The sequence below is a fragment of the Pinus tabuliformis genome, chromosome 5_2 (assembly GCF_031772625.1).
Source record: "Pinus tabuliformis cultivar Carrire ecotype Pingquan chromosome 5_2, CPIR1, whole genome shotgun sequence".
Lineage (NCBI taxonomy): Eukaryota > Viridiplantae > Streptophyta > Pinopsida > Pinales > Pinaceae > Pinus > Pinus tabuliformis.
This window is the reverse complement of record NC_142306.1, coordinates 8,710,399-8,723,396: the sequence shown is the minus strand read 5'-3', so window position 1 is coordinate 8,723,396 and position 12,998 is coordinate 8,710,399.

Here is a 12,998-nt window from a genome sequence, read left to right as displayed (position 1 = left end):
CCATCGGTCGTCTTGTGGCTATAGTACACCGAGAACAGCACTCGGAGAGATTACTCGCCCGTACGATAGGGTAGTCGGGTTGTACGGCTAAGGGTACGGTCGATCCTCCTTAGCTAGAGCTCTGAAACATTGGGCCGAGTACTACTACCAGACCCTTATGTATATTGTGATTTGTAGCACCTGACACTCCTCAAGACCATAGTTCCCTTTTCTATCGGGGGATCGCACATCATCTATTCCATATCCACTGGTGCAACGAGGTACAACAGCAGCCGACATCAGTCCCGCAGTCTCGAGTTCGCAGATCAGTCATTCCGATCTATTAGATCCAGCCGATCCGCAGCAGCAGTCTGTTCCGCCGCCCAGAGTTATCCGATCCACCATTCAGATCTCTCAGATCCACTAGATCGGAGTTGTTGTGAAGGGTTCCTATACCGAGGTATAATTTTCGCAGGACTTTTGGCCGCATTGACATTTTGAGGATTTGGCGACTGCAGTATTGATCAGGAAGGAGTAAAACTCCGTTAGGAGTTTTCAAAAAAGAAAAAAAGTCTGAGATCTTCCGGGGTGCTTATTGGTGATCTAGCCCATCAGAATCAGGACGACGAGCTGAGCACGGTGGTACCATTCAATTATTAGTGAAAATTTTTAGGCGGTCCCAATTTTTCATCAGGTTGGTGTATGGTAGAAACTAGAGCTCAAGAAATGGCCAATGAAAGAATGGACAAACTTGAAGAATCCATGCAATCCCTCAATAATCAGCTTACCGGACTATGTCTCCAGGTCCAGCAATTAATCCCAAAGGGCAAGGAGCAAGCCCATGAGGAGGCGTATAATGGCAATGAATACAATGAGGGTGAGTCTAGCTACTCTCCTCACGTCTGGCACACCCACCCACCACCCAGTCAGCGACCTCCCAAGTTGGATATGCATAAATTTGATGGTTCTCACCCGTCCGCATGGATAGCACAAATGGAGCAGTATTTCAAACTGAATCGTATCTTAGATGATGCGACTAAGCTTATGTTGGGGAGCATGTACTTGGACAATGAACGATGGCAATGGTGGGAATGGCATCAACGTTGCAATGGACCTTTTAAGACTTGGACCCAATTTACCAAAGCTCTTCGAGATCACTTTGAACAGGAGGACTATTTTTTGGGTCATATTACTAAGCTCCGACAGACAGGTACAGTGGATGAATATATTACAACTTTTGAAGCCTTAGCCTTCCGCACTTGGGGTCTCTCAGATGTGTTCTACATGGAATGTTTTATCAGTGGTCTTAAAGAAGCCATCAAAGCTCAAGTCTTACTGCACCACCCTCCCACTTGGATAGAGGCTTGCAAGGTAGCCCGTAACGTGGAACGTGCATTAGTAGCCCAATACAGTCGCCCAAATTTCCCCGCTAAAGGTCGTCCCCCAGAGGCTCACAACATGACTCAAACACTTAAGGTCCAAAAGGTGTCACCTGCGGAAAGGGCCGAAAGAAGGAAGCAAGGACTATGTTACTACTGTGATGAAAAATACTCCCCAGGTCATAAATGCAAGGAGCCCAGATTTTTTCAAATAGATGCCACTGACTACAACTCAACCGAGGAAGATCCACCACTTGAGGAACATGAGGTGCTAGAAGAAGACAACCAAAAGGAGAATGTCTTTGACGAACCAGTTATTTCGCTGCATGCGTTGGCAGGGATTTCTTCCCCTCAAACTCTCAAAATCAGGGGTTTTCTTAAACATCACCCAGTAGTAGTCTTGATTGATAGTGGAAGTACCCATAATTTCATCCATAAAAAAATCGCAGAAGCAGTGCATTGTTTTGTACGAGCAGTTTCTAAGTTCCAAGTCCAAATTGCGGATGGGGGCACAATGAAATGTGAAGGCCGCTATGAAAATGTCAAACTTCAAATAGGGGATTATCAGTTGAAAACCCACATGTTTGCCATACACATGGGGGGTTGCGACATTGTCCTCCGCGCTGAATGGCTCCGCACTCTTGGGCCAATCACAATGGATTTTTAGGAGTTATATATGAGTTTTACGCAGAACAACTACACACATACCCTTCGTGGACTCCAGGCGGGAGCCCCCTCTATCATCAGCTCGCATCGAATGGAAAAATTGTTAGAAAAGGGCAATCATGGAGTGGTAGCTCAATTTAATGCCATCCAGGTCGTCGAAACCAAGTCTTTGCGAATTCATCCTGAGATGCAACAGATTTTAAATAACCATCTGCTAGTCTTTGACAAGCCTCATGAGCTTCCACCTTCGCGAGGGGAAAATGATCATAGCATCACCTTGGTTCCAGGGGCCCAACCCCCAAATGTGTGGCCATATAGATATCCGTTCACCCAAAAGAATGAAATAGAAAAAATCATCAAGGAACTTTTGGAAGCAGGTGTCATTCGCCCCAGCATTAGTCCTTATTCATCCCCAGTAGTCATGGTGCTCAAGAAAGATGGGGAGTTGCGGATGTGTCCCGACTTCAGGGCCCTCAATAAGTTGACAATCAAAGATAAATTTCCCATTCCGGTGGTTGACGATTTTCTGGACGAACTCAATGGGGCTCAATTCTTCACTAAGCTGGATCTTCGCTCAGGCTGCCACCAAATTCGTATGAAAGAAGTCGACATTCCCAAGACTGCTTTCCGAACTCATGAAGGCCATTATGAGTTCCTAGTCATGCCATTTGGTCTTTGTAATGCCCCCTCTACTTTTCAGAGCCTTATGAATCACATTCTCAAACTATATCTCAGGAAATTTGTCCTTGTCTTCTTCGATGACATCCTCATCTATAGTGGCACTTGGGCTGCACATCTTTAGCATGTAGATCTACTCTTACACTTGCTCTGCAAGCATAAATTATTTGTCAAGATGTCCAAGTGTTCATTTGGCATGGAAGAAGTTGAGTATTTGGGCCACATTGTGGGGCGTGAAGGTGTCAAGGTGGAACCCAAAAAGATCCAGGCAATGCAAGAATGGCCTCAACCTAAGACCTTGAAGAGCTTGAGAGGATTTTTGGGTCTCACAGGCTATTATCGTAAATTTTTTCCGCAACTATGGCCACATAGCGAAGCCCCTCACTCAACTCCTAAAGAAAAATTCCTTCTTCTAGAATGAGCAAGCACAACAGGCATTTACCGCTCTCAAAAACGCCATGTGTTCCACTCCAGTCTTAGCACTACCTGACTTCACCAAATCCTTTGTCATTGAATGTGATGCTTTGGGGACCGGTATTCGGGCGGTTTTAATGCAGGAAGGGCGACCTTTGGCCTTCACAAGCCAAAAACTAAGTGGGAGGAATCTTGGCCAATCTACCTACGAAAAAGAAATGATGGCCATCTTACATGCCGTCGAGACCTGGCGACCTTACTTATTGGGGCGACGTTTCCAAATCCGCACAGATCATCACAGTCTTAAATATTTTTTGGAGCAATGCCTATCCTCCCCACAACAAAATAAATGGCTCGCCAAAATGTTGGGATATGATTATGAGATCATTTACAAGAAAGGGAAAGACAATAGTGTAGCAGATGCATTATCTCGCCAATTTGAGGAAGAAAGTACTCTGCTAACAATTTCCCTCCCCATTCCAGAATGGATTGAAGAGGCTCGCAAGGAATGGTTTTCATGCCTCGGGCTATCCCATCTCATTTCTCAATTGCAGGTAGATCCAAATTCCACCAAGGGCTACTCGTGGCAGGATGATATTCTTCGCTACAGGGACAGAGTCGTAATATCCCCAACATCCACCCTCAAAAGTCGCATTTTGGCAGAATTGCACTCATCACCCATTGCAAGACATTTGGGCTTTCAGAAGACGTATGCTCGCACTAGAAGATCATTTTTTTGGACAGGCATGAAAAAGGACATCCTTACTTTTGTAGTAGAATGTGATGTCTGTCAACGCCACAAAGGGGAAACCATCAACACACCAGGCACATTGCAACCATTGCCCATTCCGACATCAATTTGGACGGAAGTTTCTATGGATTTCATTACAGGTCTTCCAAAGTCCGAGAACAAGTCAGTCATCATGGTGGTTGTGGACCGACTATCGAAGTATGCTCATTTCTTCGCCCTACCCCACCCATTTACACCAACATTGGTCGCTCAATATTTCATGGATCAGATTTTCAAATTGCATGGCATGCCCACTTCTATTGTGTCCGATCGTGACCCGATCTTCACCAGTAATTTTTGGCAGGAACTCTTCAGGATACAAGGCACTCAACTAAAACTCAGTACTTCCTATCATCCGCAAACGGATGGTCAAACTGAAGCCATCAACAAATGTTTAGAAACCTACCTTAGGTGTTTCACTTCAGAAAAGCAACACCTTTGGGTACAGTGGTTACCTCTGGCTGAATGGTGGTATAACACCAACTATCATGCCACCACCAAAATGACTCTCTATGAAGCAGTATATGGTCAACATCCGCCTTTCCCTACTTCTTATATCAAGGGATGCTCCAAAGTACAAGCAGTGGATCAACTCCTACAACACCGCGCAACCATGCTCGCCCATCTTAGAGAGAATCTTCATCAAGCTAAGAACCGCATGAAGCAATAGGTAGACCAGCATCGCTTAGAGTGCCAATTTCAACAAGGGGATCAGGTCTTTTTGAGGCTGCAACCATATAAGCAAACATCACTCAAAGACAAGGGTTGTCAGAAGCTGTCTCCAAAATTCTACGGACCATACCAAGTACTTCAGCGCATTGGAGAAGTGACTTACAAGTTGGCTTTGCCACCTACTGCAAAAATCCATCCAGTTTTCCATGTATCGTGCCTCAAGAAAGTGATCGAGAACAATTGCCGAGTTCAAACCAGTCTACCTGAATTGGACGAAGAAGGGTCAATCTGGCTTCAACCCGAATAGGTTCTAGACACAAGAGACAAACACCTCCGTGGCCGCATGATTAAGGAAGTCCTCGTCAAATGGAAAGACACCTCTCCGGAAGATGCAACTTGGGAACCAGCCACTATTCTTTAGCAGTTTCCGCAGCTTCAGCCTTGAGGACAAGGCTAGTCTTAAGGGGGAGGGCATGTTAGGGTCCCACCCTAACCCCCTTATTTATGTCATGGAATCACGTCATAATCAAGAGTCAATAAAGCCCATATTAATATTTGTAAGTGGTTAACCCGCAATTAATGACAGGACCACAGTTAGTTCCAAATGGGTTGTAGTATTAGATAGATGGTATTAATAAAACCCACGGTATTGGCCCGTGGTATTGCATGTATGAGTCATATATAAAGGATAGAGACTCCCTGCGAGGAGTATCGTGTCTTATTTTGTAATCGAGCTCTGCTCTATTGGAGGTTTCCCCCTCGAAGAGGCAAGTGAACATTACTCTCTGAATAATAAAATCATTGCTATTCTGTGTTCTGGGTATCTTTTCTTCGCATATTCTGTATTGGGTATCATTTTGCAGGTTAAGAGCATAACACAGGAGGCAAGCTTTCATAGCATGATCATGGTCTTTCCCCTAATGTGGCCATGAACATCTTCATTAGGCAATCTTCATGAAAATTAATCCTCAGCTTACGCACATGCATATGAAATCTTATTAAATGAAGTGTAGCATCATCACCTTTTCCATCTCTAAATTTTGGCAAGTATGTTTTCCAATCTACCTGAGCCATATGATTTGGAAAGCCTGGAAGATGATCTCGATGCATAGGATCACACCTTCTGGAATGAAAACTCATTTCGATTTCTAGATCCTGCTACTAGTGCAGTGTTCAGATCAAATGGGAGATGCTAGGTGAAAGGTTCACCCTTCATATGTGTCTGATCACTATCCACCATCAACAATCAGATCTGATCTTTGTCATTCTTTCCTAGGGAAGATATGATCTCTCGTTTCCCTGACAACAGTGCCAAAAATGTTATCCTCTACAATTTCCTAGGGTGAGGAGGATATTGAAAGAGGTAACCTTGAACCACTTTTAGCTCGGTATCTAGCCCTACTAATCATGAGTGGGATCTCTCAAAAATTTTATCAATGAATAGCGTTAAATAACAATGTTTTTAGGTTAGATATGTATTCTTGTTTGTGTGTTTGTGAATTTGGGATTTTAGGGTTTGGAGCCAATGATTCATTCTAGGCTTTAGGAATGCAGAGACAAATATAGAAAGTATCTAGGCATCTAAAAGGCTATGGTGTATTTGAAATATTGTAAATTTAGTATAGATTAGAATGCTTTGAAGATACTAATGACCATATGTAAGTATGAATTCATTAGCTTTTAGAAGAAATAAACACAACTATGCATACCACATAAACATAGCTTGAAATCAAGAATCATGTCTATTTAACTGCAAGGTAACTCATAGATAGAAGACAAAACATGTGAAGAAATATGATTTAGCCATTAGAAACTGATAGAAAGATTGAACCAGCACCATACACTCAGAGAACTAGAGTTCCTGAAAAATAGTTGTAATTGTTCATGTATTAGTTGTGTTATCACTCAAATTTTCCTTAGAAGTTATGGGAAGAAGGAAAGGGGTCCAAGGTAACCACAAACCAATATTTTAAGTACAAAATCTAGCCAAGTTGTACTCATAGAGGGCTCTCTCTTTATTATTTAGCTTTGTTTTGGTGTGATATTAGGCTAGTTATTAATGTTCAAGGTTGTTTGTTTGGGAGTGGTGGAATTATGGGAACAAATGGATAGAGCAAAGCCTTCAAGCCATTGGGCTATGGAGTCAATGGAATGATGGCTAAACTAGATCAGATCAAACACTAAAGGGAAAACTCACAGGGCAATGTAGTAAAACAAAAGGCAAATGCCGAGTTCAGATGGATGGATGAAATGGTAATAACCAAGGAGAAAGGGCAATGAACAATCCTTCGACCGGGTTTAATATACAGAATAGAGGGTGCTCATTAACAAGGAGAAATTAAGTATTCTTTCTTAAATGGGTCACTGTGATGAACTATGAAACCAAGGGAGAATTTAAGAATTCCCTAACTATGATAATCTAGAAGAAAACATTAAGAAAGATAAACCTTTTAAAACAGATTGCAGCAAAGCAACTTCTAAAATATCATTATTTCGTTTATCATTCAGATTTCATGAAAACACATATGATTATTAATAAACAGAAGGGAAACAATAAAACACAAGAGATATAGAATACTTATTTGATTTCTGTTTGACACAAGTATCCTGTAAACTACCTTAGCTTTATTCCTTGATCCAATAAGCCATACAAATGTTGGTACAATAACACTTCAATTCCAGAAGAAAATGTGTATAGAAATGTTGTAGAATCCACCCCTAATACTTCAAATAAAGAAGTATTTATACAAAATTTACATCAAAATATATCATCACTAAATGATATTTATTAAATGAATATAAAATATCTCCTTACACAAATATAGAGACATATGGTCTCAAATATAGTGACAGATAATGAACTGATTTTTGTTGTCCCTGTTTTTGTTGAAGGAGCTGGAGGCATGCTATACGAATATGTATCTTGTTGCTGCCATAGTAACTTTGTGCTAGACATCTGATTTGATCTTTTTAACTGATACTCTTTCACCTGTAATTGATACTCTTTACCTGGTTACCATCGTTCATCATTTTTATCAAAATTTACTGTGGCAAGTATTTCTATTTACCTCACTTTTGTCATGGTAATTTATAGGATGTCAGTCATGTTGGTCCACCAATCATCCTTTGGTATATTCATCCTTGTCAATTTCTTGTAAATTTCATCAGCCTCTGTATATTTCACAAAATTACGCTGGACTGTGAATAAGTGCTTCACCTCATGTTCAATGAAGAAGAGGTTCTCTAAACCATCGTAAAGCACTTTTCCTGTGGGTAATGTCTTGGCTGAAGAAGAACTAGCCTGACTGTCAACCTGCTGATGTAATTTATTAATGTAATCAATCTGAACCATTAGCTTATCATTGATGACTAAAGGACTTTGGAGCCCTTTAATTCTTAAGATGTCAAATTTCTTCATGAACTCATCTATATCTTCCTACATACTTTGACATCTACGTTCCAGGTGTTGCATCAAATTCCTTTTGGTCAACACTTTCTTTATTTCGAGGATGGTAGCAGTCCTATCCTAAATGTCTAATTGCTCCAACTATTGCCTATTTTTACTATTTAGAAAATTTGTTAACTGGATTGCCTCTTCAGGCTTTCTACCTAGTTCCTCTCTGGTCTTCTGAATTGCCTCAAGAGCAAGCTTAACCAAATCAATTTGTTCAAAAATAATTTGAATGGATGACCAAATATCATTGATGGAATCAATGATATTGGTCCACAATATCTTCCTAATGTCTGTCAAAGGATTTTAAAATGTGAGATCCTTCTCCAATGCTTTAATTTTTTGGGCCATGCCTTTGTTTTTCCTTATCTCTTCTACATAATTGATCTTTGATATATCATATTTCTGCTCCAAAGTAGTGAATTTCTCTTTTACTTTCTCCAGTTCTGTCACTTGGAGTTTCATTTCTTCCATTGACTTAATCAAGTATTCTGTGCTCTGTGTTGGTGTACCTGCCTGTGTTGTACCTATTGCCTCCACAGGTGTAGCTATTGCGAAAGGAATGTTTGGTGCTAAAACAGTTGCCATTGTGGAAGGGACTGTTGTTGAAACTATTGGCACTATAGTTTGAGGCTGTGTGGTCGACTTACTCTGCCTTGACAACACTGCTTTCTCCAAATACTGCTCTGTTTCCTTCAATTGCTCGTTTAACTTAAGGACCAAGTCCATAAGTTCTTCTTTATTTTTCCTCTCTATAACCTCAACAGTCTGAGGGTGAATGAGTGGTGGCAACTTCAATTATTTACTAAGTGCAGCTATGTCTTGATTCTTTTTCTTGATTAAGCTTTCTACTACCTTAACATATTTTGGGTCATGACCCAACTCAATTACTAACTCTTCCAATGATTTTATTCTATTATCTTTTGCCTGTGAGGAGGCTTTCTCTAGCTGCAATTAGGCTATAGTGTTGCTCAGTGAATTTTGCAATCTATGAGCCATCATTGCTTTGTTGGTTAGTATTGAATAGACCATCTCACCCATTTTCTTGTGTATTTCAATCTGGTCGATAGGGTGGATGTCTTTAGCCATGACTTCAAAATCAATTTTGAGATAATTTGCCAATGATTTTGGCTGCAGCACTGTGTGCTTCAGGAAACTCATTTGCATTTTTCCCTCTTTGATGTCAAAGGCTAACATCAGTCTGGTCTGGTTTGTAGGGGCCATTTTTAAGTATTGAGCATAGGCTTGGGCCTTTAGTTGCTCATTCTTTGTCTTGATCTCTTTAAACTTCCCCTTTATATCTATAACCTTCTGAGAAGAAGACCTAAAGGATGACACTTTTGTGTTGTGTTGTCTTTCTAGCTCTTGCCTCTGTGAACTTGGGGGTGTACCACTTGTTGGGAATATTTGTAAACTATCTATCCCTTCCTTTCTCATGCTCTCTGTAGTTTCTCCAATGAATTCCTCCTCTGAATATGGATTCATCCTTTGCCTCTTATCAAAGGGTTGATCTGAGGGTATGTTTGGAGGGGTAGCTACTTCCCTGTCTCTTTTCAAGTTTCTTTCCTCATTCAGAGGACCATGTAGCCCTGGAGGATTTCCCATATTAGTCTGAATTGGATGTGTCTATGGTGGATCTAACTCTACAGATATTTCAGGCTACTCTGATTTCTCTGGCTATTCTGTTGTTTCTGGTTGTTTTGATGTAGATGGACTTGGTTCCTGAGTTTTCCTCTATGAAGGCTCTACTATGGGAGCACTAGATTCCTGGGTTGGCCTTTCGGAAGACTCTGCATGCACCTGTATGAAGGAGTCTAGGTCAAGTCTCTTCTCCAAATATTCATCACATTTTCAACTTCAACTTTATCACTATCTTGTTCTACCAATGTCCCTTCCCTCCATTCATTTAAATTGGCATATTTCTCTATTTCAGGAATGATGTGATGGATATAGGGTGATAACTTGTGTTTTTTCCTTCTATTACAGATGAAACTATGAGGATCATATGTCCAGGCAAAGCTCTTCTTTAAATGCATCTTCCTCTCTATGATTTCTTTTGCTTCTTTCCCTGCTTTTCGGTTGTTGCACACAAATGGGCCTAAGTGGTCTTTGATCCTCAGCTGGGCTTTTTTCTTTCCTTTCATGAAATGGATTTGATCAGAGTTGATTAGTTGCCTGTAGTACTCCAGGCCAAATAATCTCATGGGGACATACTTGGGAAATTTGTAGGGAGGGAGTTGACACCCATAGATTCTGATCTCAGTATGATTCTGGTATAAGTACCAGTCACCTATCCTATACTACTTTGACAACTAAAGGATTCTTTTGATATCATCACTGATTCTAGGGGGAGAAATTCCTATCAACATGGTAGTTATAGGATGGACAAATTGATCAATGAAATCAATGTATGAATAGGGAGAAGAGGATGAGTAGTGAAAAATAGAGGTCTAGAAAATGACTGACCTAGGGTTACCTTTTGTATTAAGCTTATGCACAGAGAAAGGGAATTTGTCAGTCTGATAGTGAAGGAAGAGCTAATATAGGACTGTAGAATACTTGAACACTCTCTCATTTTCTAGCCTCATGAATTGGTCATGGATTTTGTCAGCTATGAATGCAGCATAGTCATATTTGATAGCAGGAGGTTGACCAGGGGTGAATATACTCATGAAAACTAGGGTCAATTCATCAACACACTCATTAGTATTGAAACCCATAATGGTAGCAATCATATTAACAATATCTTTGCCTATATCAGTGAAGAAACATGTTAGGTAGGGACGGGGATCTTTGGGTATATGATCCTTATCCATGAAAATATGGCAGATACGGCTAAGTTCAGAACTAGACATTTTGGTGGATTTTTCTAGTAATTCTCCAATGGAAATGGGGGTGAGGTTCTGGCTGGGATGAAGCTGTAGCATTTCGTTAATTGAATCAGAACTAATGGTAAACAAGACTAACTGGTCGGGGGACATTACGGCTCTGAGGTTAGGGTTATAATTGGCATAGCATTGGTGGATAATGTCCAGGAAAATGTGCATCGATGGGAATTGGTACTTTGGGAGATTTAGTTCCCAAAGTCCTATGGTATCTAAATTGTTCATGTAATTGTCTCAATATCCACAATATACTTTCAAAAGGATTTTATCAGGTTGAATGTATTTTATTTGGAAGTCTTTATCTGCTAAGGGAAGGTGGTCCAAATCCCTGTGAGGAGTAGAGACTAGAGCTACATTGAGGGCCACAGGGGTTTCCATCCTGGTTCTTGTGTTTTCAGGGATGAAACTGGGATTTCCAATGAAATTGTCAGAAACAGAGGTATCTGGGAGTTTTAAACTAAACTTAGCAACTCAAATATACTGAAAATTTTGGGTTTTAAAGAAATTTAGAGGAATTTTCAGTATTAACAGGGTTTCCGGGCAAAAGTCTGGTAAATACATGTTTCTAGGCAACTGGAAAGGATGTTCACATTCGCAGGATGCACACAATGGATGAGAGTGGCGTTCAAGGGAAGAGTTCAAGGTGGTTGACAGTTTGGGGATGAACTGGTTGATTTGGACGTACTGCATGCATGCATGGAACTGTTCTAGATAAAGGACGAAGAATGGATTGTAATCCTTTTTTATGCAAAGTCAATAGTTTGGTGGGTTTAGTGACAAAGACAGGTGGCGTCATCTTGATGATGTGACGTTTTGTCATTTGTGGGAGGCAGTAAGCGGGTTTCATCGCATTACTTATGGGAGGTTGGCGGTATTGAGGGAGAGCTGCATGATTCCACTAGTTAGTTGACATGTAGCATCGACACTTTTGGGAAAACGGCTCACATTGCGCGTATAACGTCCGACCAAAAGGCCCGCGCAATATGAGTGATGGTCGTTGGATATGAGAGATCCGATCTGATGGTGGTCAAAGATTGGGAAGTGACTAGTGTTTAATGGAGGGGGCCCGACATTAAGAAAAAACTTTTAATTACATCAGGGGTAATGAGATTGGTCAAAAGTCATTAATTAATCGTGAGGATTAATTAATCCTTTATCTAGTATGGAGGGGGTCGAGGTTCTTAATTAGTCACGGGTTGACTAATTAATCCCATTACCAAACGTTATTAAGGTTATATTGCAACCATGGAGCGGGATATATAATTTATTGGGTTTGTAATAATAATACGGGTAAGGGGTAGTTTATTTTCGAGAGTTAAATAATAATATAATTAGTGGTTAATGTGATTTTGTAAGATATGAATGTGTGGTACGTTAAAATGTTTTTGAAATCATTTCATCATACAACATTACTTAGGATAATATGAGGGTTTAGAGATAAAATGTTTCAATTTCCCTAAGTAAAATAGGATTTTACTTAGGAAAAGCTTTATAAAGGGAATGAGTGACTTTATGAAGGGGTAATTGTTGATGAAGGGGATTTAAGTACTTTAGGTATTCCAAATTATTGGGCCGAGGGTCCGGTCACTCTAAAATTCAGAGAAATGTTCTAAGCCCCTCTAACTTGTTTATAGGTACCTTTAGCACTTAGGGGAAATTAGTGAATTTTTTGAAAAAATGGAGTAAGGAAGTTAATTAATTTGACTTTGTTTCCTTTATGTGTTGTCTCCAATGTGAGTTGTGCTTTGTCCAAGTGATGGAAGAAAAATATTTAAGCATGAAACTTAACCATTCACCACACCTTTATTCTGCAACCATCATCTACTTACCCTACCTACTTTATCCTAGCATTTTCACTTTATTAGGGTGCACTTAGACTGGCAAACCCTTTTCACACTTTCTTTTCTTTTACATAGTGATATCTATCTACATCTACACTTATTAAATCCAAGGGCTCAGATTAAACTTTTGAGCTCCTTTTATTCACTCTACCTATCTACTTATCTGCCAAGATTAAACTATTTGGTTACCATGGACTATGGTATAGGTGACAAGTTGCACACAATCTTTATTATACATGAAAA